The following is a 26,332-nucleotide window of genomic DNA, read 5'->3' as shown; positions in this document are numbered from 1 at the left end:
AATGAGTCTCTCTATGAGAAAAATAACAGGCTCCACAGACAGGTAGCTATGCAAGAGCAATTGATAGAAACCAGCAAGGCCTTGATAGAGGAACAGAAAGCTCAGGTTTTTCCATGGCAAAAGGGAGCAGGGGCTGATAGAGATGAGGTTCACTGGGAAAGGGAAACACCTGAGCATAACCTCAGTAACCCTAGTACCAGAGGCCTTCACCTCTTCCAATCCCTGGACTCTGCCACCCCCATGTCCACTGGTGCACATGAGCCAAGGGCCACAGTGATGGCAGATTTCAATCCAATAAGAAATAAGGGGCTCATAGACCAGCACCTCCCAGGAATGGATGGGCAGGCATCTGGGTATGGGTACCCAAGTACTGTGAAATTTAGTGGGGAACTCCATGAGAGTAGGCCCACTAAGGGCATCCTGAAAACCTCTGCCCAGCTAGGACAGTGGGGCGGGGGTACTCATCAAATCCTGGGAGCAAGGAAGAATCAGAAGACTCCTCTGAGCGCCCCTGGACACAGGAGACTGGGTCCCCACATTCTGCCAGCCATTCCCAGGCTCGCAGAATCCGGGAGAGCCTAGAAGAGCAGACGGGCACCTCTGGGAGCAGTGCCTCTGAGTCAGAGGAGGAGTGGACCAGGGTTACCGGAACCAAGAAGGCAAAAAAGGGCCTTACTTAAGGACCCCTTAAAGCAAAACAAATCGATAAGGAGCGTCATCACGCCCTATCATAAGAACGCTAAGTATTCTGTTTGGGAGCACTTAGAGCTTTTTGAGCAAATGATGGAAACTTTCCATTTGAAGGACAGCCAAAGCTGTATTCAATATGTGAAATGGACCATCTCACCAGAATACTCCAGCTTCTTTGCGGCGCTGGAGGACCAAAATCATTTTAGATGGTCCACCAATAGGGCAACCATCTTGAAGCATTTTTCTGGGGATAGAAATCCTCAGGAGGCTCGCAAGGCACCCTACAACTTGCAATGTGGGGAGGACTAGGCCCCACCAGAATTTGTGCAGGAATTAAAGCGTGCCTTTGCGCAGACCACCAGAAGGGTGCGCACGGACAGCAAAGAATTTGTGAATACTTTTTTCCACGCTCTATCAAAGTACATCATGACCCAGCTAGTGAGAGATTGTCATGAGAAAAGATCACTAGACTGGGTCATTGAACGGGCCACACGAACTTATGAGGTGCAAAAGCCCATGGAAAACAAAAATAATACAAAAAGCCCCAAAACAACCAACACCCCTGCTGCTGCTAAGGTCGAGGTGAAGGTTGCCCCCATTTTGTATTTGGATTTGGAGATGGGGGGGCCTAAAAACCTGCCTGCACATCAGAATAATCCCAAGCCCAGAAGGCCCTCAGGCCAGTCACAAGCAGGTAGCCAAGGAGGTAGTCCCACAAATGGGATCCCTCACTCCCCTGACTACATAAGCCCCCGCTGCAAGGGGAACAGACCTATAGTGGGTTATGTGTGGACTCCTCCAGCACAAGGGGGGGATCCAACCAAACAGTAGCTAACTCAGGGAACTTCCCTCCTCACTTCCCCCAGGAGGGCAGAAATTCCCCAAATCCTGGACAGAACTTCTTCCCCAGGTGCCCGCAAAACTTTCAACCCCAAAACAATCCATCCTTCTTTCCCCAATTCCCTGAGCCCAGACAACCAAATCCATAAGAGGGGAGGCCAAGGGTGGAGGGGTACCCAAATTTTCCAGACCCGGGGTATTTTCAGAGAAGGGATAGCTACCCTTCCTGGGATCAGCCCAAGGGAGACAACAGAACCCCGAGTCAGCCTGAGCAGGTGTCACAGCTGGAGTGCCAGGTCCAAAACATGGCACAGGATCTGGGTCGCATGCTGAGGGCTCAACAGAACCCTCAGATGAGCATGCCGGCACAGAATGCCTCGAACTCCGGACCGGTGCTCCAGAACAATGACGGGGGCAGAACCCCGACAACCCACCGGTTCCCAGGGAGGAGGCACAAGGGCAAGGGGGGTGCAAAGCCTTGGAGGAAGCTTCCTTCCCCACTTGTAAAAAGCCCCTGGAAACCCAGGAACTGGAACCAAAATCTCCTGCCCCTGAAAGTCTGCCACCCAAGGGGCAGAGGGGGGTAGGAGAAACAAAGAACCCAAACAGACCCATTTTGAGGAGGAGGTACAAATCTTCCAATTTGATGGAGAGGGATCCTCAGAGGCTCCTGGAAAAAGGATCTTCTCCTTCAGAGATGGGGGAACTCCTCCCAAAGAAAAATGGGTCCCAAAGGATCCAAATTCAGACTGGGGAGATGTGGGGACTGAGCTAGCGCCACCCATCATCCACCCCCAGAAACAACAACATGAAAATCCCCTGGTTCAAACCCCTCCTGGTGACTGCCTCCAAAAAGGGGGGAGCAGCCCAGCACCAGAACTAGGGGAACGCAAAACTTCTCCCATATCTAGTTGTCACCTTTCTTTTCAGACTCCCAAGACTCCCCACAGAATTCTTCCCAAATCTCTTCTCTATCAGTGTCCAAAACTAGAAAACTAAGGTTACAGGTCATTTGGTCAAAAAAAAAAGGTCGACAGGACAAATGGTCGACGCAATTTGGTCGAAAGACAAATGGTTGAATTTTGTATTTTCACATTTTTTTTGGGGGGGGGGGTCCCGGGGTCCCTCCCCAAACCCCTTTTTTTGCTAAAAAACCCTTTTTTTCCTAAACGAAAACCTGAAAAATATATATAAAAATAAAAATATAAATTCTACCATTTGTCTTTCGACCAATTGTCTGTCGACCAAATGACTGGACAGCGAAAACTAACCCACCAGTTGTCCAAAAATGTACATTATCTGTGCCCCCTTGCAGAGAAGGGGGGAAGATTCTATGCCCCGGTCCAAATACAGCAGCAGTGTACAATTTTGGCACTGGTGGACACTGGATCCCAAGCTACCCTTCTGTCCAAAAAGGCCTTTGATAAACTGAATTCAGGAAGGGGGGAGAATTACCAAATTACTCTCACCCTTCTTCCTGGACAACTTCAGAACTTTGATGGGAACGAAATTCCCATCAAGGAGACTGCGGATTTGGATATTAAAATGGGGGCGACACAAGGTGAAGCACCCGGTCATAGTTGTAACTCCAGAGGGCGCCCCTTGTTTACTGGGGAATGACCTCCTGTGAAGGTTGTCACCCCTATAGACTGCGTAAACAAGGTCCGCTGGACCCAGACTAGCTCACCGATAAAGTTGAAACAGAGTGTCAACCATGTCAGTTTAAACGGCACATGCCACATGGTTCAACAAAAATCTGACCAAGTAGAATTTCACTTCCAGAACAACCAAATCCCAGGCGTGACAGTAATAGCAGTAGGACCACAAACCAGTGATGGGGGGTCCTCTCTCTTTCTGAAAATCAACCTTCCTTCCATTTTAAGGTGGCATTCCACACTGGAAGGGAACACTCTGAAAATCTTTACCAATTCACAATCAGACATTCCCACTCATATAGTCTAGAAAGATGAGAAATCAGCTCAAAACCTGGATAATATTCAGCAAATTGGAGAGCAGTTGTTCATCCCTGTTCAGTTAAATAAAGGAAAGGACTGTGTGTGAACAACGGTAAGAGCTTCATCAGCGAAGCCATGTTCCACCAACTCCCAAAAGATCCAGCCATTCCCACATTTAAACTGATAGACAAATGGGAAATGAATCTGGAAACACCCAATTCCAAACATCTCCTGCCAAGCAGGTGTATGCTCAAAATCTCCATAGGCAACAAGAGCATAGTCCATAATTGTTGGGTCATGAGAGACGTCACTGCCGCCTTTTACTTAGGAAGTGACATTCTCAATCGCTTTGCCATTAGTTTGGACCTAATACACTTCAAAGCTTGGTCCTGATTAGCGGATAATCCCATGGGCTTTGATGACCCAGAGAAAAGCATTTAGGTCAGCTCAACAGCTATCTTATGCAGTTGAAATTCAGATTGGAAAGGAAGTCACCATCCCAGAAAGGACCCGACAATTCTCCCTGGAAGTGAAAGTTAAAAGAGGACAGAAATGGAAAAACCCTGATGCCTATATTCATCTAAATGCTTCTCTCCAACAGCAAGGGTTGGGGGTAAACCCACCACCACTAGTCAATATAGAACATGACACCATTCCAGTAAAGGTGGATAACAGCGACTTAAAGAGTATCACTTTAGCCGCAGGCACCATTATTGGAATGGCGGTTGATGACCGACATTTTTCCATAGATTTTGGCAATGAACTGTTAGGACCAATCCCCAAGGACTGTTTTGACAGTGATAGTGATGACAACACAACACCAGACCGGATCTTTACCTGGCATGGGGGGAACTTCCTGGTGAACACTTCCTGCCCTTATGGTAAGGAAAATGTGACCTGTGACTTCAGGAGGGATGAGGTGATTTTCCAATTCCACGAGGACTGCCTTCCCCACCTGATGCCACTAGTCCAAATCAGCTCTCTGACCAGGGACTTCTCCACATAGCTGGAGGAGGCCATTGAGATAGCAAAACCGGAAGTCTTTCCAGGCTTCATGCAGATGGTTGAAGAGAGAGTCAACCTAACTGATGCCTGTGAGACTCTGGAGCAGAGGCAAAAAAGTTAAACAAGTTTTCTTGGATTTTCAAGATCTCTTTGCGGTGGACTCATATGACTGTGGTTGCACCGACATCCACATAACAACAATTCCCACGGACCCTGGCATGACTCCAGTGTTTGTGAAGCAATATCACTTCCCTCTCGCATCAATGGAGTCCCTTACTGAAATAATTAAGAACCTTGAGTCCCGTGGGATAATCCGTCCAGTCCACAGCACCTTCAATAATCCGGTGCTGGGGATATTGAAGCCAAACTGCCAGTGGAGACTCTGTGCCGACCTTAGGGAGCTCAACAAACAGGTCCATACTTCCCAATGGCCTCTTCCCTACATTGACCAAGGGCTGGCCCAGATAAGGGGTCACAGGTATTCACTGCAATAGACCTGACCAATGGATATCGGACTGTACCTGCCAGTAGGGAGGACCAATACAAGCTGGACTTTACCTTCGGGGGGCAGCAGTACACATGGACCCGGACTACTTTCGGATACATCAACTCCAGCAATGAATTCAACATTTTTCTACATAAGGCCATGCCCGACCTGGGTGAGAGGGGTAACCTGGCCTATGTAGATAATGTTCTCATCAAAAGCTCAACTGTGGAGGAACACATAGCGGAGATCCGTTATGTTCTGACACAGTTGAGGGCTGCCGGAGCAAAACTCTCCTTTCAAAAGGCACAGTGGTGTAGGACCCGTGTCAATTTCTTGGGGAATGAGATTACTCCGCAGGGTCTCTGCCCCCAGGAAAAGAAAGTGGAAGCACTTCAGAAATTGAAAGACCCCACAACTCTGTGGGAACTAAGGAGCATCCTTGGACTGACTAATTACAGTAGAAAGTTCATTGAGGACTACGCAGAGATCACAAGACCCCTGATTCATCTTTTGAAGGGGGGTCCAAGTGGGAGTGGGGTCCAGAACAAGCCGAGGCAGTAAGACAACTCAAAAGAAGCCTCTCACAAGCGCCTTGCCTAGCTTACCCTGTCAAAGACAAGGAGTTCGTCTTGGAGACAGGGTTCTCTAATACATGCCTGACTGCAGTATTATACCAAAAGCATGACAAGGTCAATAAAGTAATCTCCTTATGCAAGTAAAACTTTATCCTCTGTGGAGGAGAAATTCAACGATTGTGAGAAGGCACTCCTGGCAAGGGTGTGGGCATTGAAGAATTACCACCCGTTTATCCAGGGGGAACACACCATAGTGGAGACTCCACACCAGCCTCTGCAAGATCTCCAAAGTGACAGAATCCGGGCAGGAAATGTAAGTAATTCCCAAATTACTTCCTGGATTCTGTCAATGCAAGGCTTTCCTGTGGAGGTCAGATATGGCCAAAACAAGAAGAGTCCCCTCGTGCAAGGTCTGGCTGACTTGAATGATTGTGCCAGAGAAAACTGTCTCGAGGACGAAAGTCTAAAAATCAAGGACAACATGGAGACATACCTCAATTCCCCAAACAAAGTCTTTGAAGAAGACAAGTGTGAGGGAATGCCCACTGTCTATGTGGATGGATGCTCTTACCATGTTGACAACAATTGGGAAAAAGAACTTGTGGCCGGCGTAGGGAATGCATGGGTGAATGAGACCCCAGAACCCTCCGCTGGGTACAGGATTGGCCCCCGAAGTAGTCAAGTGGCAGAGTTGATGGCTGTGCATCAAGCCATCCTCACTGCTGTCCAACATCAACTCCACGAACTGGTCATAATCAAAGATTCAGATTATGTACGGAACGGGTTCGTGGAGCACCTGGTTAACTGGAAAACCAGATGCATGCTATGTGCTAATAACAAACCATTGAAACATGGGAAATTAATTCAAAACATTGATGATCTGGTCACCTCGAATGAGATGACCATCTACTGGAAAAAGATCAAAGGTCATTCTAAAGTAGAGCGGAAATTGGAAATGACTTAGCTGATCAGCTGGCCAAAACCGGAGCCATCCAAGGGGATCTACTTGAGATCGAGTCCCTGTTGGGGGAAATACAGGTAACTGCCATCACTAGGTCCCAGACAAATGCTCACAATGAACTCTCATCTGCACAATGGAGTAAGGAGACCCCAGATGCTGATTTGATTACAGCTCAAAAAGGGGATCCAATAATTTGTAAGTTTTATCAACACATTCAGGACCCTGAGAACTTTCCCCTGATGGATATCGATTGCATTGAGAAAGAGGACCTCAGAGTGTTGATGAAAAGTCCAAACATGTTCCGAATCCAAGACGGTCTGTTGGTGAGGAAATTCCTAGCTGGCCATGATCAGTGGGTAGTCCCTATCTCTTTCCAAAGCCTGATGTTAAGTCACGCCCATGATGCAGCCACAGCCGGTCATAGGGGGTTTCATACAATGCTTGAAATCTTAAGAGAGGTTGCATACTGGCCACACATGGGGCAGGACCTCGACCAATGCTTGAAGGGGTGTCTTGTGTGTGCACAATTTCAGCCTACATCCCACACACACTGTGCGCGTCTCCAAAAGAGAGGGATGACACTGCCATGGTCAGATTTACAAGTCGTGATTCACTCCTCTAGGGGAAATAAGTACATGTTGACTGTGACATGCTTGTTTACTAAGTGGGTAGAATGTCTCCCGGCCCCAAATTGCAAGGCAGAAACAGCAGCTGCCCTGATTATCAACCACCTCTTCTCACATTTTGGACTACCCCAAAGGATCAAGTCAGACCGAGGTAGCCACTTCACTAGCGAAGTAATGACAAAGATGTGGGGGTACTTGGGGTCAAAAGGAAATTACACATTGCCTATCGGCCAGCCTCTAGTCATGCAGTAGAGAGATACAACAAGACAATTGTGGGCATATTAAAAAAGTTTGTGGCAGATTCTGGGCCAAGTTGGGAAATTCAATTACCTCTTGTCCTAATGGCCATCAGATATACCCCTTCAACTGCAACTAAAATGTCACCGTTTGAGCTGATGACTGGACGCAGGATGGTGCTTCCCCAGCATCTGCTCTACAGAACACAAGAGCAGACATTGATCAATGCCTCCACAACTCATGAGTATGTTGAAAATCTAAGAAAACACCTTCAACATGCTTTTGCCTATGCTCAGCGAAATCCAGAGAGATCTGCAGACAGCATGAAGACGCACTATGACTTAAAGACTACAAGAAAAGAATACCATGTAGGAGACCGGGTCTACTTATACAATTTCCAAAGGAACCAGGCCAAACAGCGCACATTTTTGCCTACCTGGAGGGGTCCTTTTGAAATTGTAGACAAAATCTCACCAGTCGCCTACAAAATCTGCATCCCCAAAGGCAGTTTGGCAGAGGGAGAAGATAAGTGGGTCCATATTAACAAACTAAAGAGTTGCCATCCTAGGCACACTCTGCAGCAACTAGAGGGGTCTTCTGCAACCCCAGAGGGGGCCACTCCAGCTCCCTAGAATTCCCACTATAAAATATTCCATATATAGTCAATAATTTACCAATAGAAAAATACGTCCTGATTTGTCAAAATGTATGTGTCTGTCCCACTACATTAATAGTGGTGGGGAAATGTCTACAAATATGTTTTTGCTTTGTCATCCTAGAATTGGAAACAATGGAGACTAAATCCAAGGAGGATCACCCAGGGACCAGAAGCAAAGATCCAAGGGGCCCATACTCACATCAGGACTGGGTGAGGAGAACTGGTCTGTCCACTACTGATGGAGGAAAAGATGATGAACTTTGCAATTTTTGGAACCAAAAGAAGAGAGACTGATCATCCCAGTCTTGCGACTTCCCAATGATGGACGGTCAATGCCAAATCTCAAGGAGAACTGGGTGAGGAGAACTGGTCTGTCCAAAACTGATGGAGGAAAAGATGATGAACTTTGCAATTTTTGGAACCAAAAGAAGACAGACTGATCATCCCAGTCTTGCGACTTCCCATTGATGGACGGTCAATGCCAAATCTCAAGGGGGGCTTGTGGGATGTTCTGACCCACGAGGTTCTGCCCTGCAACATCACTGTGTGCTGCTCTCATCAAAAACAACAGAATGGCTGCCAAAAAGCCCTATGCGCTAAAAATCTCTGAGAAGGGCGCAGGGAAATCTGAAAAATAGGCTGCCGAATCTATTTTTGCCTATGTCAGTGGTAAAACAGCAGACCACACTGCCAAAACCTGTCATTGGGCTGTCCACAGAGTGAAATAGAACTGCTTGAAAAGGCAGTGCTGCACTGCCAGGAAAATGCAGAAGTGCTTTAAAATCATTTTTTCTTGGCTGTTGAAAGTGCAAAATTATGGTGCCGAAACAGCAGTTAAGATCCAACATCCCTGTAGGGTGTTCACCATTACGTTATTTAAGGAATCCCCATAAGCACAATGTCAGGAGAAGCACCTTTCATCATAAAAAAATCCACATTCAAAAGGTGCTTGCCTGGGAAAAATATGTCAGATGTGGGCGCAGTACCGCCGCTCGCCTGTGTCCAAGCTGTCATTTACTTATACTGTCAATTTAAAACTTGTGTCTTAAAATCAAATTGTGGAAAAGAAGAGACTTGCCATCAAAAGCAATATGAGCTGCTACAATTCAATTTCTATGTTTTAAAAAGACTGGAATGAAGAGATCTGTGTGTATATTTGTTGAAAATGTAAATTGTATTTTAGGAAATACCATTTTAAACAGTAATTTAAAAGTTAACTAATGTCAGCCACACTGGACTTCAAAGACATTCCACAGCTTCCCCCAAACAAAGGAATCTTCCTCCTGCTCTCTGCTCAGGAACTGGCATTGAGTTGTTAATGGAGGTGCGAGGAGATTTATGCCTGTTGCTCTGAGTGGAGACAAAAGACTCCCTTGACTGAAAGGAAATGCAAATTCGGGTGTCAACAGAAACCAACTGCCAAAGGAAGAGAGGCCCAGGTTGCTCTTGGCCCAGCCCAACCTTGGAGGCGGGACTAGACAGATATGTGTTTCTTAAACTCCAAGGACATGTCTTTTTGGAAAAAAAGACTCATAGAAAACTGTGTAAAACTTGGAAAAATCTGTATTTTATAGGTTGTTAATATAAAAATGCTGCTCACAGTTTCAAACTACTCTGAACCCTGTGCGATGTTCAGAGACAGGACTACCAACATGTTGATGTTGTAGCAATTGTGATAATGCTAGGAATATGAAAATGTACAGGATTATGTCCAGATGTCATGCACTTGTATGTGGAAAAATGTGTACAGATCTGACACTGGGTAACCAACCAAAATTGCGAAAAACTGTCAATTTTGAACTGAAACTCTCAAGAAGATGGGACTCGGACGGATACGTGCTCTATTAAATCTGTGATATGAATATGTATTATTAGCAAGTTGGTGATATTGTAAATATGCTTTATATGAAAAATAGATTTTCTGTGTAGAAACAAAATGGAGGTTTTTCCTTGGATTGTAAATTGCAGCATCACTATGACACTAGATTTCCTTCTCAAATCAGGAGAGGGGAATACTCTGACCAATCAGATTCCTAGAGGGTGGGCTTAGTATAATCAGCCTACCCACCCCTTTGGGAAATACATAAATTGGGACAGTTTAGGACCTAGAGACACACACACATTCACCCATCAACTGATTTAATGGCGAAGCGCTCTGCAGGAGAACCCAGATCCAAGACTCCAGAACTCTGAAAGCAGAAGGCCCAATTCCAAAGCAGAACCCTTCAAAGCTGGCCTTTAAAATCTTGCAACCTCATTTACCCCCCGACTTCCAAGGGGCACATAATAAATTTGGCAGCCTGGCTGCGCTGTTTCTGCTTCTTACCAAGAACTCTTGCCAGAACCCAGAGATCCAAACCAGTAGAGCAGAGCTGTAACCAGATAGCTATAACTCCAGAACCAAACCGTCAGATCCAGTTTGGAGGCCGTGCAGAGACCAGAGTGCCGTGCTGAGTGCAGAACCAAGTGCCTGAATCCTGTCCGGTGGGCTAGCAGATTCCAGTCCAAAACCTTTGACCAGATCTTTGACGGGCCTATTCCAAACCATAGTTATGAGTATCTAGCATAGAATTGTCCAACTTATAACCTTATTCCAACTTTCAACCTCATTCCAACTTATAACCTTATAGTATTTCTGTAATCACGTTTCACGCGCACTGAAAAGTTTGCTGCAATTCTGCATTTGGCTCAATTTCATCACATGTAAAATAGCTATTTCTTGCATCCGACCTCAGAATTCAGTTTCCAATCTGCTAGTCATTCAACCATCATTGCTAGTGTTTATCTGAAGCTACCCAAAGCGGCTCCCACTCAGTTTTCAGTGTTTTTCCCATTCATTCCAAATCACATTCAAAAGCATTTGACCCGTTTAAAATCATTCCTGTTTCTCTCTATGCTTGCTGGGGGGAATTGGGATTGAAGCTGCATTTGTTGAGATTGTATATTCCTGAAGCCTGTTTTCTCTTCTTCCATCTCTATATTGCATATTAGGGGTTTGAGTAGTATCAGGGGGAAGGAGTGATTACATTGCATTTGATTGAACACACAAAAGTATGATTTCTGGGCTGCATTAATTTCCTATCATTGCATTTGACTGAACCCACACTAAGTTTTATTCTATGATACATTATTCTTCTCATCCATACTCCTACTGATTAAAGAGATTGTTGATTGTGATATCACCCATTGGTGATCATTGTATAAATATTAATAGTGTGATATCTAGATATTGTTCAAATTCATAAAAGTGTGATACATATATATTGTTCAAATTCATAAAAATAAATCTTTTAACTTTGCAAAACAACCTTCTTCTTGGTTCAGTGAGACTGGGGAGGGGGGGATTCACAGAGAGGGCGTGATATAAGGGTACATCATTCAGAAATAAAAGAACTTATAGACACAAATATATAATTAAGGGTTTCAATTGTACATCCCACGCTAGCCATTGATTTAGGTGTAGCGCTGAGTTGAAATCACTTACATCTGCTTTTGACTTGGTTAACCCCTCCATCCTCATACAAAGACACTGCGACACCCTTGGTATTTCGGAACGGTACTGGACTGGCTGACCTCCTTTCCAAGTCATCCTGGGCACCTTCTCCTCTCCTACTTATTTCTCCACCTGTGATGTCCCCCAAGGTTCTATCCTCTCCCCTTGGCTCTTTAACATCTACCTTACTCAGCTGGCACTCCCCATCTCCTCCTTCTACCCCAACTTCCACTGTCATGCAGATGACACACAGCTCTTTTTCAAACTTCCTGCTGACCCTCTTGCACCTTCCATCATCCCTGACTGCCTGTCTGCAATCCAGCCTGGTGCAATTCCTATGATCTCTGCCTCAATGCCAGCAAAACTGAGATCCTTCCCATTGGGACCTTTGCTCCCGCCTTCTTCCCTTCACTCTGGCCTTCCTCCATGGTCTCTCCCCCTGCTCTGTCTTCTGAAGCTAGAAATATTGGAGTCATCTGCGACTCCTCTCTCTCCTTTCTCTCTCACAATCAGGACATTGCCAAGAAGTCCCATTTTCAGCTGTTCCTTCTCAAAGGAATTCTACCTTTTCTCACTTTCCCCACAAGCTCAATGTTACCCGAGCCCTGGTTCTCTCTTGTTTGACTATTGGAATAGCCTCCTCCTGAAAGTACCTCCTTCAACTCTGCGACCACTCCAGCTAATCCAACATAGGGCAGCAAGACTTATCCTTGGCTTCAAGCCCAGGGACGTCATCTCTCCTGCCCTAAAAAGTCTTCACTGGCTAATGGTAGCTTCATGGATTAAATTCAAATCCCTCTGTATCATCCACAAGGATGTCTGGGGCCAGGGCCCACTCTATCTGCAACTCTATCCTACTAAATAATCTCCCTCTAGACCTCTGCATTCCTCTGGCACCAACTATTTGTGGGTAAAGAGTTTCGCTAATCAGAGTGCAGTCAGTCGATCGCTTTCCTCAGCTGGCTCTCTTCTATGGAACAGCCTCCCCCTCCCCCTGTGTCTTGAGCAGGACTTTCATATATTCCGGAAGCTCTTCAAGACTTTCCTCTTTACTTCCTCCTTCCCCTCTCCTCTCCTAATCTAACAATTTCTTTGATTGGTATCCATGACACTTATCCATTCACGGGCCCTGACCTCACACACCGAATCGCCCCTAGCTTCTGTCTGTACTCAGCACTTTCCTCGGCACACCTTCCGTCCTGGAGGCTCCGTCCTGGTGGCTCACACTTACCATATCTTTTACTTCATCTGTTGCTCACCCACAAGCACCCCAGCACCTACCACCCACTACCCCCTCCCTTCTGCACTTGCACGATCTGAATACTGACAAGGCATAGTAGGTTTGTCCTTTTTTCCGCTCCACTGTATTTAATATTTTATGTATTTATTTAATGTTGTCTGATTCCCATGTCCCCTCCCTTTTGCCCTGTGGGCACTTTGAAACGGAATGTACTGTATAGCGCCTAACAAGCGGACAATAAATAAATAAATAAATAAATAAATAAATAAATAAATATAATGTTCATCTCCTGCTTCTCTTGCTTGTGCTTGCATTGACTTTTTCCGCTGCCTTTTCTGTTTCGCAGGGGGCACAAGGAGATACCAGACGGGATTAATGCTATTAGGACTTTCTGCTGCCTGGGGCATATGGGATGTTTTCTGACAGACAATCCTGCAGCCATGTCACCCCTTGATTCATTGGCAACATTTGCCATGCTATTTTAGTAAATTGCATATGTGTGAATTAGAAAGACTGTGCTGTCCTGGATAAAATCATGCTTTAAACGCATTGGTCAATAGGTTCATTTAGGTTAATGTATTTCCTTATTTGGACTCTGAACTTTAGGATGTCCGTCCATGATCATCTTTATGTTCTCACTGGCCACGCTGGCAGAGAACCACGGTCACTGGCATAAAATGTATGCTGATACTACACAAATATTGCCTGACAACCAAAACGGATCTCAAAATGCTGAACACATGCCATTAGCTGCTTAGGGACGATCCTGTGCCGGATAAAGGAAAATGTGTTTGGCTTTAAGGGCTCAGGTCATGATCTGGGGTTGCACCAATTTCACTACGTTTTGCTTTCGGGGACTTTCCTTCCCTGAGACAGCTACTAACTACACCAGTGAAATCGAGTAAGAATCGACGTGTTATTTTTCATAGTGAGCCCACAGGTGAAACACAGTTAAGGCAGTTGCTCTTTTAAGAACATATTGCTAAAAAACGGAAAGGCAATCTATATATGGTGATCATTCAGGGCAGCTCCATGACTCATCTTTCAAGGGAGACCTGCAGTGGCTGACGATAAATCTCATGACCAAATGCTTGAAAATGAGGCACTGCACTCAACATGTGTCTGATTTCTCATGACTTAAAGTTACACCTCTTTTAAGAACACGAAGTTTAAGCGCAAGAATTTTTGGGCAAACCATAGAAATTATAGGACAACTAAGTGACGCCTCCACATTCACTCTATCTAAAATGGTTACCGTGTTTTCATTGCCTCAATGTTCACCGGGACTGTTTAAAACGTGTATTTTTTTCTCACCCCAGCCGTTTTATTGGCTTTTTTAAAAAGATATATGTGGTGCATGTTTGTGTAGGTGTTTTGGGGGTGGTGGGTGACAAGGTAAGGTGATGGGGGAGGGGGGTTCGATCGGGGTTTAGGTGTTAATCACAATTAAACAAAAAAAATAAAAAGGCCAAAACGGCCGGGGTTTCAACGCCGCCGTTAAAATAGCTGCGGTGAAAATACGTGAAACTAGTTAAAAGAACAATGAGACTATTTACCAACAGATCCGTTATTCATTATTTAACTATGTCCCTTGGCACTTCAGCGTTCCTTTACTTGTGCCTGTTAAACTGTCATTGATGCCAGTTCTTTGAAGATCCATTCATTGTCGTATATGATGGGCGCTCTATGAATAATCATGTCCACTCCCATGATCATTGTAAGAGATACTTACCCACATCTTTACCTGATATGCAATAGTAACAAAAAACAGCATACACGTGTGCCGATTCAGAATCAAAAGGACGAATTTGATAGATAATAAAAAAAAACATTATCTATGACAGACCTGACAAACCTCTCTATTCAACGTCAACATGTAAAGAGAAGCACTGTTTAGATACGCCTTTAGTTGCAGATGCATAAATCAATGATATTATAACCAATTGTATTGTAAAACGTTCTGGGGCTTACATATTGTATTGCTTAAATTATTCCTGATTACATGAATACGCAGAGGAGACATTCTGCAAGCACGCTGCAAGAACATCCAATAGACTATGTAGGATCTAGTATATCGCTCTCCTGTTTTCTATGGACTGCCTGTGTAGGATATGACTCTCCTGTTTACTATGGACCGCGTACTTTACAGTAAGCAGCTGCAGCACGGATTGCTGTGCATGATATTGCATTATCTTGCATTGCATTTGATTTGCCAATTTTAAATGCATTTACTGTAAATGGTGAACTTTCTATTCAGTGTGATTCATACATTAGCTGATAGGAATCAGCTCGTTTCCTCTTAAAATCAGTAAATTACTTTACACCACCAGCGAATGGAGCAAAGAACTATGTTTTTTTTGAAGATGTATCCAGCATTCTGATTAAACTCCCGTTGCTCATCACATTATTAGAAAAAAGATTCATACGTTTCTATAAACTGGTGTACACTCGTGTTGGAGAGGAGCGTCTCGAAGTATACATTTCAATAAAATAATGCAAGGATTGAAACAAATTGCTATTTTTGCAGTTTGTATGTACTTATGCCTGAGAAGTGATTATGAGAAACGTATAGATGCATAGGTGTGTAAACTAGAAAGACCTTTGTAATTTTTTTTAATACTTCGAGTGTGCATTATGTGCCTTTTTTAATGTAATATTGGACACTAAACACTTGCAAAGTATCGGCGCTATACGTTGTTACATAACTGTAAGCAAGGAAATGTGAGTGAAACCTCAGCACAGTGTATAACCTGGAAGCAAACTGCAGACTTTGACAATATGCATTCAGCATTTTTGTTTTTTCTTTAAAAAAAGATATTCAGCAGGGATACAGGATTGAATTGGTATCGACACATTCTCACATATACATGTGATTTACCACATAGAAATTATGACAAACCAACAATAGCAGCATCAATTCTTTCTGCAGCATCAGTGATTAATCTAAGACACATACGCAGCAGGCTGAAAACACCTACACCCACAAAGAAGGATTACTCTCACCCATCAGTCTAAAGCTGGATTAGGATTCATAATAACCGATTGTGTTCCTCGGTCGTGTGTGAATTAAGCAGAATGATAATTACAATCTACTAGTAAAATAACAATATTTTCAGTTTCAACATTTGTCACACTTAACTTGAACAAAAAATTGTGTGAGACAGACTTCTCCCAGATTTATTTATAGAAAATTAATTAAACTTGGATATGAAATAAATGTAAATTAAGCACGTAAAGGCAACTTGGTGGTCTGATATTGTAGTTGTCTGTGTGAGATAACGGGAATCTACAAAATGTGTTGTACGGCGCATGATGACTTTGCTTTGAAAAAGTACACTTTGCACAGCTCAAAATGGATTAACCGATTTACAAATCGAACTTTGCACTGGCCCTTCCTACTTTGCACAAAGCAGGAGTAATTTGCGCGCGACGTAGCACAATGCCAGGGAAATTCCAGGTCAAACTAGAAAATATGGGTGGCGTAACATGCAAAATCCTCATTAAATGAGCAAACTGAGGTACAACCTGGGTGTGAGGAGGGAGGCACCATGCAAACAACCAACATGCCCCCATCAAGCACTAAGTAAACCCTATTCACAGAATATATTGCGCAATCTGTCACACTCCTATGGAAACCTATCTCACTGCCACCATTAACCTGTTGTAAAGCACAAAACGCAATGAAAGACCAAGTTTATAAAGCACTAATCAACCCCACCTAGCATAGGTTTGCCACAATGCCAGATGCTGCTGTGTTAGCTCTGAACCTACTGCATGGGAAGAGGAGGACGAGGAGGGCCAGCATCTTCCTACCACGCACCACCCTATTTGGTATGCCAGATGAGGAGGTGTATATAAGATATCGCTACCATCCCCAAGTTATATTTGACATGGTCAGGAAGTGGAAGAATGACCTGACAACCCATACCATACAGGTGCCTCCAACAGGCATTGCACTGCATCCTAGCATGTGTGCATGGGCACATATACATGCCACGCACCCTGCAGGCAAGGCAGAGTGTGTGCCAGGAATACTACGCAGTTGCAAACCTTACACAGGTCCTGAGAGCCATCGAAAGCCAGGTGTTGCAGGGGGAATGATTAACTTTAATTCCATTTAAAAATCCACTGAAAAGTACATTTTGCTTCATTTCAATTGTGTAGTGTTTATCTTAAATGAAAAGGGCTAACTAAGTGCATTCCATAAATTTACTGTGTAATTAACACCCCACTGGTGATTGCTGCCCAATGTTAAATTTCTGTGATTTCATTTGGATTTTTAAATAAATAAATATTGTATTGCCACCTGCCGGCCTGGTTCATGGTCCATTGTGGCCCGGGGTATTTGTAAAAGGGGGTGTGAGACGGGTGGGTGCCATCTCAATCTGAATTCTTAGAAAATAAAGTAAAAGTGTTTTAATTGTGCATTGCAGCCTAGGCCAGTATCAAGAGTCCTGGTCTGGTGTGTGACGCCCATTAGAATCCTTCACAATGCAATCGCTTCAAGGTCCTGGTGATGTACGTTGTGAGTGGCCACAGAGTAATTATGCATGCTGATCCTTGGCTTCTCCAACTGAAAGTTGAGTGATTGTCTCAAGGAGGACATCTCTTCTAGGTGGAAGTCCCTTGTGGCAAACAATTCATCATGCAGAGACTGCCTCAAGGTATCTGTGTCTTGACCGCATGATTGCCTTAAAGACAATGGGCCTCATTACGGGTCCGGCAGTAACCGTGCCGGTGATACAGACGGGTTGCTGCCAGATCAGTAATAATTTACCGGCACCTGACTTCCCAGTAACACAGGGGGATTACAACCCTGGTGGTCCAGAAATTCAGGCGCAGATAAATTGTAAGTCCCCATTCCCATAGTGTTTCATAGGACTCTGGGAGTGGGGACCACAGAAGCACCAGCACTGTTAATAACGGAGCAGGTGCTTCCATGAAAACTGTGCGGGCGGGTGCCCTTCTGTCAGACAGGTCTGACTGGCCAGATGGGACGGCACTTGCCAGCAGAGTTGTATTGTGCCGGTCTGGAAACAACTGAGCCGGTAAGCTTACCAGCACCTTTGTTTCTGGAAAGGCACACTCATAATGAGGCCCAATATCTATGCCTGTAGTCATTTACCATGGGCTTCTGCATCTTTACAATGGGATTCCTTAAAGCAAACATTTCTGCCTGCAGGCATTTTTATGTGTGATTCTGCATCTTGGCATTGGATTTCCTTGGCGTCACCATCTCCACGTGCAGTGTTTCATTCAAGTTTTCCATCACCTGCCACTTGAGGTCCCTGGAGGCCAAAACTCATCATGCAGTCATTGTCTGAGGGCCGAACGATCCTCGCGAATTACCTGCCTCACTTGTTGCATGTCCTCGCTCCCATCCTGGTGCAATTGGCATTGTTCATTAGTGCTTGTAGCATTTGATGAGATGACATGCTCAGCCAGGCAATGGATGTCCCTGGCCATCTCCTGCAGGTCCATGCCTCGTTGGGCACTTGCATGAAGCAATTACTCCTCCCACTCTGAGTGTCCAGCATGCACACGTCCACCACATGTGCAGGGCCTACCACGCTGGGATGCTGAAGCCCGTGCCAGTGCATTGTGTGCACTGTTATTGTCTGGTGCTATGCAACCCTTCGACTGACCCCAGTCTTTGTCGCTGGTTCTATAATAGGTGAAGGCAATTGTGCAGACAATAAATCCACCATTGATGCAGGGCTTCTCACTGCCGGGCCCATGGTCTCCTGGCTCTCCTCCTCAGGCACAGCAGCCTCAAGGAACTCAAGGAGCTCCATGGCATCTGGACTACACAATGGTGGATCCTCCACCATGACCCTCTGTATGCCCTCCACATCAGATTCACCTGCATCATCTGAAGATCCATCACGCCTATTGCATTAAACGATTCTCACCGGGCACAGCACCCTGGGCTACACCGGTGGATGGTTGTGCCTCACCCTCCTCCTCCTCATCCTCCTCATGCTCCTTCTAACCCTCATCCTCCACCCCAACCTTCCTCATTACCTGCACAAGTTAGACAACAATACAAGGCATAACTAACTGGATGTACATGCATAACTCATTTATAATGCATGCAGACACAATAGGTCCAGCCATACATATTTCACACATTGAAACTGGCAACACTGTAATTTGAAAGGCACAGGTGACTAACATTCAATGACGTGTGCAATCATGTTGGGCATATTAGGTCTGGCATCATTCCATGGTTTGGTGGAGTATCCGCAATGTAAGTCATGATTCTGATTTTAAGGTCCAGCACCGCTGTGCACAAATGTAGCCTAAAGAAGTTTTTATATCTGTTACCTATTCCTGCTCTAGGTAGGACCCCTAGCAGTATATTACACTGAGCACCATGTTGCATGGATGTATCCTTAGGAGCTCTATTCACCTAATCTTGCTCGAGACGGCACTTTAAGCAATGCACTACATCTAATTTCTACAGTGCCGGTAATTTGCATGTGGTAAGACCTGTTCGAGTGTCACCTCTTCTTGTTCTTTTTAGACCACCTATAGTAATAGACTGACCAGTTTAGGCAGTTTATCATTTGTCGACTAGTATTCATTGATTATGTCGACCTCTTATGTTCATTTCTTTCTATTCAATTGAGCATGAATAAACAGGAGATTACTTATTCTTTACCCTGATTTGTTCCCTTTTCAGAAATGGAGTCCCTCTCTTGCTGTTAAGTCTCAAATCACTCTTTTTGGACCATTTACAGGACGAGAAGAGTGTGAACCATTGATTCACATGAACATGTGCTTATAAATATTGCATTTGTCATTGTGTTTTTTTACCTGCTTGAATCTGCAACATGTTGATTGTAGTGATTACGATATGTTATGTACCCTCACCAACATCAGTAGTGGGTCTTTTTGGTTTTGGTAGACGGCAGACTACCCCTGAAGAATTTCTGTTTATTTTTGTTTACACACACGTTCAGAAAGAAACATGTTGGGAAAATGATGAATGTATGAATGAGCATGTCTGAATTTGAATTAGAACGAATGTAGTGAGTGATCAGGTTGACTCTGGTGATATTTACACAACAGTACCTTGGAGTATTCTTTACTCACTCCTGGTTTTCACAAGGTTTATTATTAATTTCTGGTATCTGTGGTGATTATTCTATATACATTTGTTTCTGTCTGTTCTGCTGTTTGACCTCCAATTGTGAAGAGATACATGTTATTAGCAGTTGCACTTTATACCAGTCATCTGTTTATGGTTGTTTTTAATGTTGACTATGAATTAACTCAAAGTTTTTTAACAATGATGACAACTAATAAATGATATATATTTTTTGTAAACTGGTTTTGAATCTAATAAATAACGGGTGACTAACGCCGCAGGCATTGGGACACAAGTTGAAAAGGGATCAAATTAAGCCCCTTGGCACTGGTTTGTTTGTTTACACGACACTTCTTGAGGGTAGATTTAGGTCTAGACCAGTTGCTTTTTCAGCTCATTCCACTAACATTGAAGTACCATTCCTTTAGGATTAGTGCTCCTCAAATATGGCTTTAGAAAATGCAAAAGCTACGATGAACAGTATGTGAAAGATCTGCTGGAAAAAGCATCAGGCCTTGGAGGGTCGAGTGAAGAAACATCCAATATAAGTAATTGGGATGAGTTGAGCCAATCAAAAAAAAGGCTCATAAGGACCTCATGGTTCAATCATGCTGGAATATCTCTGCAATGGTACCCTGCCACAAGGGCTAGTCGTAAGGAAGGAACCAAGACTGTTTTTGGATAACAATAACTTTATCCTACAATGGAGCTACATAGCCAATAAGTGTGGCAGATATTGGGTCATCTTGATAATTGATACAGCAACCGAGATGACTGAAAAAAATCCTAATTGATTTAAAAACCCAGGAAGAAGAAATTCAAAAAGCTGTTCCGTTGGAACTTTATAAAAAAAGACTGGACACACTCTTACTGGAGATGACAAATTTTAAAGAAGATATGTTGAGGGAAAGAGTGCATAGGATGAATCGGAACTTAACAAATTTCACCCATGAGAAGGCTTTTGCCTACACTCAGGAAAAATGTAACCAGACCGGACAAAATGACCAACCAACTGGAGGGAGTAAAAAGGTTGCATTTAAAAATACATCCTTCAGCTCAAGCGACGGAAGTCTGAATGGTGACTCATATCCAAATCGAGGACGATCTAATAGACGCCCCCGTGGAAAACGGAATTATAGAGGTAGGAATATGTCAAACCGCGGTAGCCAACAAAATAGGGGCAACATGCAACAACAACCTTTTTAGAGAGAGGCCAGGACGAATGGGGCTTCGAACCACGTGTAACACGAAGCATGCAAGCATTGTGGTAAATCTTTCAGATTACTCACCTGCACCTATCGAATACACAATTCTCGAAAAAGGAATGGGGTTCGTTTTTACAAATTACCATGACAGATTTACCTTTTACCAAGAATTCACCCAGCTGATGTGTAAGATCCATTTGTTCCAATATTTCCAAGGAACAGAATACGAACCTGAGAAATCTGACTCAGGGCTACAGAATAAATCGGTGTTTTGTGTATCTACTTCACTGCAGAGTGTGGAGGCAAAAACGTATGAAAATTGCGTTTTACACAATTTGGGCAAACTAGAACTTAACTTGACAAATCGGCACACGTACAACAACACCAGTAAAAATGAAGAAAAAGCAATGAAAAACCTTCTAAATAATGAACTGATAGTCATTCGCAAAGCAGATAAAGGGGGAGCAATTGTTCTACAGAACCGAGAAGACTACATATTCAAATGCAATAGACAACTTTTAGATCTCAGTTACTATAAACTACTCAACCAAGATCCTACGTCCATATTACAACCATATTACAACGCTTGATCAATAACAAAGTGGATAAATCAGAGCAAAGAGGATGGATTACTAATAAAGAGGCTGATTTCCTCAAAAAGGATAAACCACGCATACCTCAATTCTATACACTTACTAAAACACATAAATCCATGACTAAACCGCCGGGACGTCCAATCGTCTCCAGGGTCAATTCAGTATTAGAACCTCTGTCAAAATTTGCAGATACCTTTCTACAACCAATGGTTCGTACAATGGCATCCTACGTTCAGGACACTACACAAATAATAAAAGAAATGGAAGGATTACCTTTTGACTCTAATATTGAAATCCTATTAGGGCTAGATGTGGTTGCACTCTATACCAGCATCCCTCAGAGGATATCCATCGAACTGTTGGAAGAAAAGATCCCTTCCGATCATGAAGTTGGCTCTACACCTATTTCTTTCATCCTCTGGTGTGCGGAAATGAGTTTAGTTGAAAACTATTTTCATTTCAATGGCAAATTTTTTCAGCAAATACATGGCACGGCCATGGGAGCCACTCTAGCCCCTAGTGTAGCTAACCTATATTTGGAAGCCTTTGAAATCAATAAAATCATGAAAACAATGAATCCCTTTTTCAAACACATACGTGCCTGGCTAAGGTACATCGATGACATCCTTGTTATTTGTTCTGGTCCAAAAACTATTCTTGAAGAGTTTCTCGTGTGGATAAACAGCCAAGACAGATATTTAAAATGTACATCTAACTACAGCATTAGTGAACTTGTATTCCTAGATATTATCATTATGGTAGACCCCATTAAGAACTGCATCGTTGTCAAACCTTACAACAAGCCGACAGACAGAAATTCACTGCTGCATTACAGCAGATCACATCCTAGACATGTAAGGGACAACCTCCCTCTGGGCCAATTTTTGAGGCTCAAAAGGAATAGTTCCAAGAGGGATGACTTTAATGAAGAAGCTGTCAAGATGCAGAAAAAGCTATACCAAAGAGTCTATTCACACAAGATAGTTAGAAAGGCTCTTAACAGAGCCAATAACAACAATTGGGAGTCCCTACTGGAATACAAAGAACATTCCGCAACCAAGAAAGAGTCCAAAATAATTTTTGTAAACACCTTCAGCAATTTGTCTAATGACATCAAAAAGATATTCTTGAGAAATTAGCCAATCCTGGAAAAAGGAGAGACACCGGTACCTAGACCTGTTGTTGCATTTAAACGCAGCAAAAACTTGAAAGAACAGGTGACCAGGAACAATGTGCTGCACAGACCTAGACCCACAATGAGCCTGCCACAGCTATGGGGCTTTCCGAAAACTGTGGGTCATTATCCATGTGGACAGTGTGTATATTGCAAATATACAACAAAGAGTACAGAAGTAGACATAGGGCTGAATTCCAAATGGCAACAGACATCACACACTAATTGCAATTCCATTCTGGTTGTGTATGCCATTTGGTGTCCATGTGAAAAAATCTATGTTGGTAAAACAGACCGGAAGGTGAAACTCCGCATTGGCGAACATAAAAGCTGCCTAAAAAATCGGACAAAAAATGCACCCATGGTCGAACGCTGGATAGAATACCAACACACACTAGAAGATCTGAAATGGACAGTGCTCTATAAACTAACTCATAGTATGGACACTAACAAGGATAAAACAACCCTTTTAAAAAAGAACAACAACTTATCTTCTTAACCAACAGTTTCAGAACTGGGCTCAATGAGAAAGTGGATTGGAATCTGTAAATCATAATTTTAACACCACAAAATGAACTGCAACCAAACATTACAAATATATATTGAGTTACCGACATTGCGAACGTTTGACTCTTTTCCTTCTTGGTGGAGATCTCTTCATAATCGCGTGAGTAACACGGATGAACATTGACCACAGTAATAAAGGAGGGACTTGTCACTTCTACACACCAGCAGCTGTTGGTACTAGGATTTCCAACCATACGACACGTGACTACTTTAACCATGTGATACGCGAGACGCTCAGACACGTTTCTCTTAGGTATATTAATCATGTGATACGTTATGTACCCTCACCAACATCAGTAGTGGATCTTTGGTTTTGGTAGACGGCAGACTACCCCTGAAGAATTTCTGTTTATTTTTGTTTACACACACGTTCAGAAAGAAACATGTTGGGAAAATGATGAATGTATGAATGAGCATGTCTGAATTTGAATTAGACCGAATGTAGTGAGTGATCAGGTTGACTCTGGTGATATTTACACAACACTACCTTGGAGTGACTTCATTCTTTACCCATTCCTGGTTGTCACAAGGTTTATTATTAATTTCTGGTATCTGTGGTGACTATTCTATATATATTTTTTCTGTCTGTTCTGCTGTTTGACCTCCAATTGTGAAGAGGTGCATGTTATTAGCAGCTGCACTTTATACCAGTCATCTGGTTATGGTTGTTTTTAATGTTGACTATGAATTAACTCAAAGTTCTTTAACAATGATGAAAACTAATAAATGATATATATTTTTTGTAAAATCATTTTGAAGCTAATAAATAACGGGTGACTAACGCTGCAGGCATTAGGGCACAAGTTGAAAAGGGTTCAAATTAAGACCCTTGGCACTGGTTTGTTTGTTGATCTAGGCTTTGCCTAAAAGTATAGAGGATGTGCCAAAAAGAGGGCTCTTAATCCTCTTACCTCGCCAAAGGTGTTTATTTATAGTTCTTGTACGGCCGATGGGCCGTGAGGTACTTTTTTCAGAGTGGTCAGAACTCAGGCGGTGACACGTGGATAGGTCTGCACCTATCGATTATAACAGGTATTTAAGGGACGTGGTAACCCATAAGGATACATTTGGACACAGGTTTCCTTCTTTTTTTGTAAAGTTAACACGACAATTCTTGAGGGTAGATTTAAGTCTAGACCGGTTCCTTTTTCAGCTCATTCCACTACCATTGAAGTACCATTCCTTTAGGATTAGTGCTCCTCCAATATGGCTTTAGAAAGATGCAAAAGCTACGATGAACAGTATGTGAAAGATCTGCTGGAAAAAGCATCAGGCCTTGGAGGGTCGAGTGAAGAAACATCCAATATAAGCATTTGGGATGAGTTGAGCCAATTAAAAAAAGGCTCATAAGGACCGAACTTCATGGTTCAATCATGCTGGAATATCTCCGCAATGGTACCCTGCCACAAGGGCTAGTCGTAATGTAGTAACCGAGACTGTTTTTGGATAACAAAAACTTTATCCTACAATGGAGCTACATAGCCAATAAGTGTGGCAGAGATTGGGTCATCTTGATAATTGATACAGCAACCAAGATGACTGAAAAAATCCTAATTGATTTAAAAACCCTGGAAGAAGAAATTCAAAAAGCTGTTCTGTTGGAACTTTATAAAAAAATACTGGACACACTCTTACTGGAGATGACAAATTTTAAAGAAGATACATTGAGGGAAAGAGTGCGTAGGATAAATTGGGACTTAACGAATTTCACCCATGAGAAGGCTTTTGCCTACACTCAGGAGAACTATAACCAGACCGGACAAAATGACCAACCAACTGGAGGGAGTAAAAAGGTTGCATTTAAAAATACATCCTACAGCTCAAGCGACGGAAGTCTGAATGGTGAGTCATATCCAAATTGAGGACGATCTAATAGACGCCCCCATGGAAAACGGAATTATAGAGGTAGGAATATGTCAAACCGCGGTAGCCAACAAAATAGGGGCAACATGCAACAACAACCATTTTTGGAGAGAAGCCAGGACGAACGGGGCTTCGAACCACGTGTAACACGAAGCATGCAAGCATTGTGGTAAATCTTTCAGATTACTCACCTACACCTATCCAATACACAATGCTCGAAAAAGGAATGTGGTTCATTTCTACAAATTACCATGAAAGATTTACCTTTCGCCAAGATTTCGCCCAGCTGATGCGTAAGATCCATTTGTTCCAATATTTGCAAGGAACAGAATACGAACCTGAGAAATCTGACTCAGGGCTACAGAATAAATCAGCGTTTTGTGTACCCACTTCACTGCAGAGTGTGGAGGCAAAAACTTATAAAAATTGCGTTTTACACGATTTGTGCAAATTAGAACTTAACTTGACAAATCGGCACACGTACAACAAAACCAGTAAAAATGAAGAAATAGCAATGAAAAACCTCCTAAATAATGAACTGATAGTCATTCGCAATTGTTCTACAGAACCGAGAAGACTATATAATCGAATGCAATATACAACTTTTAGATCTCAGTTGCTATAAACTACTCAACCAAGATCCTACGTCCATATTACAAAGCTTGATCAATAACAAAGTGGATAAAGCAGATCAAAGAGGATGGATTACTAATAAAGAGGCTGATTTCCTCAAAAAGGATAAACCGCGCATACCTCAATTATATACACTTCCTAAAATACATAAATCCATGACTAAACCGCCGGGACGTCCAATCGTCTCCGAGGTCAATTCAGTATTAGAACCTCTGTCGAAATTTGCAGATACCTTTCTTCAACCAATGGTTCGTACAATGGCATCCTACGTTCAGGACACTACACAAATAATAAAAGAAATGGAAGGATTACCTTTTGACTCTAATATTGAAATCCTATTATGGCTAGATGTGGTAGCACTCTATACCAGCATCCCGCAGAGGATATCCATCAAAATGTTGGAAGAAAAGCTCCTTTCCGATCATGAAGTGGGC

General features: G+C 43.2%; 1 protein-coding gene across 1 annotated transcript in view; it reads left to right on the top strand.

Annotated features, from left to right (window-relative positions):
• Positions 1–26,332, top strand: part of MDFIC2 (MyoD family inhibitor domain containing 2) — a 990,173-nt gene that overhangs the window by 254,610 nt on the left and 709,231 nt on the right. The gene's annotated exons all lie outside the window — the stretch shown is intronic.

This window comes from Ambystoma mexicanum, chromosome 2p (assembly GCF_040938575.1).
Source record: "Ambystoma mexicanum isolate Mex_15411 chromosome 2p, UKY_AmexF1_1, whole genome shotgun sequence".
NCBI lineage: Eukaryota > Metazoa > Chordata > Amphibia > Caudata > Ambystomatidae > Ambystoma > Ambystoma mexicanum.
The sequence above is the reverse complement of the archived record's forward strand: the minus strand, read 5'-3'. Positions and strand labels throughout refer to the sequence as shown.